Source organism: Nestor notabilis, unplaced genomic scaffold, assembly GCF_000696875.1.
Source record: "Nestor notabilis isolate BGI_N333 unplaced genomic scaffold, ASM69687v1 scaffold14880, whole genome shotgun sequence".
Classification (NCBI taxonomy): Eukaryota; Metazoa; Chordata; class Aves; order Psittaciformes; family Psittacidae; genus Nestor; species Nestor notabilis.
In genome coordinates this window covers 408-5684 of record NW_009911700.1, presented here as the reverse complement: position 1 = coordinate 5684, position 5277 = coordinate 408, and positions in this window count along the sequence as shown.

The following is a 5277-nucleotide window of genomic DNA, read 5'->3' as shown; positions in this document are numbered from 1 at the left end:
GACTCACACCTGAGACTGTTGACCTGTTTGCTGTGGTGAGCACCCGTTCTGCCAAGCCCACCATAGCACCAAGGGACAGAACGGTGGCTGAGGTGGAGATGCAGGGATCTGTGGGCTATAAACCGGATCCATGGACTGGAAAGGAGTAGGACTGCTTTAAAGAGTAGACTTGGAGCTTGTTGAAAGTGTTAGGAGGTATGTGGGCAAGGTGAGCCTACTGGGATTATCCATCTGAATTTCCAGAGGTATTTGGCAAGGTGTCTCAGCAAAGGCTCTTAAAGAAAGACAGCAGCTGTGGAATGGGATGTCAGGCCCTTACAGGGAGCAATCATTTGCTAAAAGCTAAGGAAAAAAAGGTAGGAGGCAAAAAGCTGTGTAGCAGAAACCACCAAGGAGCTGTGCAGGGGCTGCCTTCAGCACACTCAACAATAATCAGCAAATGCAGGCAAATACTTAAGTTTGCTGCTGATACAAAGGGTTGTGTGGATGAAGGCCAACTGTGGAAAGAGACTGGGCAATAAAAAAGATGAAATTCAAATGTACATAAAATGGTACACAAGGGGAAAAAACAATTTTAACCCTATTTATAAAACAACGGGTTCTGAGTTAAGTGTTACCATCTGGAACGTCAGGGCTGGAACAGATTGTGCTATGAAAATGTCAGTTCAGTGGTCAGTAGCCATCGAGAAAATAAATTGTGTGCAAGAATTACTAGGAAAAAACAGAGCAAAACAATCACTGCTTCCTCCAGCTGGAGGCATCTGGGAAAACTAGTGGCACAAACTGAGGATCCCTGGACCTCTGAGGCTGTTTTGGGTGAGAAGGGACTGTTCGTGCACGGTGTGGATCAATGCAGGGCTGCAGAGAGGTGGCTGCAGGCTGCTCTCACCCAGCTCCAGAGGGTTAATCCTACAGGGAGAAGGGATGGTCAGCTCTGTGGAGTATGCTCTGCCGCAAGGACATGCCATTTTTCATAAGCCTGGTGTTTCCCGAGTCATCCCTGTCCTTCCCTGGCTCCATTGTGAGGCCCTTACAGGAAGCTGGTGGCCAACAGGTTGGCCTCCTGTGCCACTTGTGGAAGCCGGAGTGGTGACCTTTGCCAGCAAAATCAATTTCTGCAATAGACTTTGTAATGCCTGTTTTGATAGGTAAGCTGGGAAATTCCTTTGGTGGCTGGCAACAGTTTCAGAAGTGAACCACTGCTGAGCTGGAGAGAACAAGCAGAGGAGGAGCACTGCAGTGACAATTCCTGCCCTGGATGCTGATGGTCTCAGCAGGATCCAGACCAGAGCTGTCACCTCAGCAGGCTCCAGCCTCCTCTACCACCAAGGGCTGTCCCCCAGCTGCATGGCTGATGGGTGTGCAGGTGCTGGGGGGAAAGCAAAGGCAGAAAATCTATCACAAGGCTGGTGACCGGGGGTTGGAGATCAGGTTGTGGTGCCTCTCCCTGGGAGGTCCAGGGTGCCAGTTACTTTTCTCATATTAGCAACAACATCACCTACATCAGAGGAAACCTGTTTGTAAGCAAGGCCACTTTTGTTGCCGCCACCTCTCAGGCTGCGTTTGCTCAGGCTCAGGATGTCAAGGGAGGGGACAGCTCTCCTGTTTTCCCAGGAATGGAGGAATTTGGACACCATGCAGTCAGCCTGCTACAGTCCCATATGACAGATGTAGTCATTCCCAGGTGCAGGAAAACACCGTCTGGATGGTGTCTGCCCCAGGGGCTGCTCAGAACCATGACATGTTCACTGGTAAACTCACTCAGCTATAATGACACCACTGAAGAGGGTGAGCTGTGCTGAGCCTCCTGCTCAGGATCTGTCCGTGTCTGGGGCTGGTAACGAGGCTGCTGCAGAGGATGAAATCAGTGTTCTTAAAGCCCTGCCTGCATTACAGCCAGGCAGTTTCCTTTAGCACCAACGCTGTTGCTCAGTCCCTTTCACAAGTTGTTTTTTACCATAAAAGCCCCATTGGCTGCCCTGAATCGTGCTCCCACTTCCAGCCTCCACCAAGTCCCTGAGCAGCTATTCCATTGCTCTTCCCAGGCTTGAAATCAGGGTTACAGGCTAGGATCTCCCACACATGCCCCATCTGGCCAAGCCTCCATACTCAGCAATTAATATGGCATCCTGTCAGAAGCCCCCTGATTTCCTCTTCTCAGCCTTTTCTAAACGTGCCTTGCAGTCCCTCATCAGTACCACAGGGTTCAGAAATAGCTGTTTCTCCTCTCCCACCCTGACGGAGGTGGTAAGGCATGCAGCCTGAAGCCACCAGCTGAACAAGAGGGAAGCTGTGTGTCAGTTCGGTTGTGTATCTAGTTAAAATGAGATAAACACAAAAGCCTTCACCCTGCTTGAAACGCTGTGCTGATTGCCACTGTCCCGTCCCTGGAGCTGCCTGCTCCCCTCCAGTAAATCTCCAAGGACCAATGTGCTGCCTTGCAGAAGCTGGACTTAACCCTAACCCCTGTCACGCTTTGGTAGGTGCTGTAATTGCCCAGGGCTCTTTTCTCTGTCCTCTCTGTAACCGGTATCACTTTATCCCTGGCTTCATCCTACATAATCCTACAGGTAACCCATTGTCTCACATTTTCCTGCTTCTGGCTGCTGATGTGCAGGGATGTAACAGCTACAGCAAGCACCAGGACAGACACAGCCCTGACACAGCACTCTGCAACTGCCTGAGTGAAGCCCTGGCATTTTGGGGAGAAAAGCAGTGGACAAGTTGTTTGCATGTGCAGTCGAGGCAGCAGCTTGAAAGTACTGGTGGAGGAATGCAGCTCAGCTTCCCAGATAACGCCCTTTCCCCAGCCTAAGGAGAAATCACTCTTCTGTGCTGGTGCTGGGCAGTACTAGGCTCCTTCACATCCAGCATCTTCTCTGGGCCTCACAGCCTCCTCCTCCTGCCTTGACAACATCCCAAGGCTTCTCCAGACACTCCAGATTCCCAACACTTTTGCCACCATGAGTGAATTTGAAAGGTTTGGAAAAAAACACTTGAGATCATGTCAGTCCATTTCAAGACACGTTTTATCAGTACATAGCAACTGTGCGGAACACTGGCGGGGGGACATGGGCTGCAAGAGGAAATAGAGAAGTGTGTGTGCACATGTAATGGGCACATGTGTGTGCGTGTGGCACACATGCAGCTGGAGCACTGGCTGCAGGAGCAGCCTGCAAATACCCCTGCCTTCTGCAGAGACTGGGCCCTGGGTCCCCAGTCAGCAGCCTTTGTGTTCCTCCTCTCACCATGTCCAAGGGAACATGCAGCCTGCAGAGACCAGCTGAAAAAGACACCAACTCTGTGTCAGTTCTGGTTGTGTGTCTGGTTCAACATCAGATCTGGGTGGAACCATGGGCATCATCCCAGGCAGCCCAACCAGACACTAGTGAAAGGCTTGTGAGGCTTAACAGGGGACATCAGAGCCCAGACAGTGGTCACAGCCACCCAGCACCACCAGGACATAGGGCCTCAGGGCTCCTCTCTGAGCTGATTTGATGGAGGAGATGAAGGTGCCATGATGCAAGCAGGAGGGTCAGGGCTGTGGTACTACAAGTGCCACCCCCATAGTTGGGCATCGTATTCACGCACCCCGCGCAGTGCATGGGGAGCACCCAAAAGGGCCATCACCTCAGGACGCGAGCAGAGACTTGGCTCTGCACTGTCCTGCTCAGCAGTACTCCTGCAGAACATGCTCAGGGGAGAAGCATGGTGAGAAAGTGGAGTGAAATTCCCCATTGCATCCCAGGCCCTCCAGCACACGTAGACACAAGGTGAGCAGAGGCAGCCACCTCCCTCATGGGTGGCAGACCAACTAGAAGGCAGTATCTCCTGGTCAGCCATGCTTATCCTCATGGCATGCCTCCCAGACAGTAAGAGAGCACATGCCAACCAGCCAGGTAGCCACCAAGGGGATGCATGCACCGTTTGGAAGGATGCACCTCTAACATGGGAAGTACTTTTTCACTTTTTCCTCCCTGTAGCATTAGAGCTGTGTTTGCAGTCTGGACTCTAACCCCCTGCTCTTGAAGGTGAACGAATCTCCTCTAGCCCTGTTCTCATGTTGCAGTAAATGCTGAGTATGTTGCTAATATATCCTCCCTGTGCCAGTTCCCAAGAACTGAGTCACCTCAGGCACAACTCCCCCCTACCCCCAAGCCAGCACCTCCTTGCAGAGTTATGAAGCTGGAAACTTGGCAGAAGCAGGCGGGGTCCTGAGGACACTGATAGGCTTTAATGGGTCTCACCTGAGGCCTCCACCCCCATTTAAGCTCAGCCCCAGGCCTCTAGTATCTTGCTAACCTGTGGTGTAGAAGCATCGGCCTCTAGCACAGCAGGGCTTGGCTGTGGACCTGTCTGGACTGCATCTGATCCTGGTTACCCCCACCAGACCTCATTCTGATCTGTAGCTTTTCCTGGGACCTGTTCATCACCATGAACGTGCTTGATGACCTGGACTTCCTCTGAATGTGGTGACCATCTCTGAGACTGTTCTGCTTGCCTCAGGTCCTGTGGCTGAGAACTGCCTTTGCTGGCCATTGTTGATCCTGATCAGCCCCCAACGCTTCAGACCTTCTGCTTCCCGAGAGTAGTCTGTGTATACAGCAAACACAAAATGGAGGTAATTTCAGCCCAGCTTGCTGGGTGAGATTTCTGGGCACTCTTACACCTCTTTTCTTTACCATTTCAGATGTACAAGGTTTTTCCACAGCAGTCCAATCCCTGAAAGCACCCTACAAGTATGGAATCTGGTGAAGACTGAAAATCCCTGTGTGCTGCAGGCAGGTGACAAGAAGAAACAGCACAACCTGTGTCTTGGGGCCCTTTGATCAAATGCTCCCAGTTTTACATGGATTTAATTTCATTTGAACCCTGGGTATACACAGTCTGTGTCCCAGGCCCCCACTATCTCTGTCCCTGGCATGGCTGAGCACAGTTCCATCCATGCTGTTGTTGGGCATGCACAGCTCCATCCCATTAATGGAAAGGGAGGAATTGTTATTCCCTGTGAGGGTGCTGAAGCGCTGGCACAGGGTGCCCAGAGGAACTGTGGCTGCCCCATCCCTGGCAGTGTTCAAGGCCAGGTTGGACACAGGGGCTTGGAGCAAGGGGTCGTGGCGCAGCCTGCTTTAGTGGAGGTTTTCCCTGCCTGTGGCAGGGGGTTGGAACTGGAGGATCTTTAAGGTCCCTTCAACCCAAACCATTCTGTGATAGTAATTCTATAGTTTTAGAAGTACTGTTTTAGCTATAGAAGATCTGATGTCCCTTGCACATCTG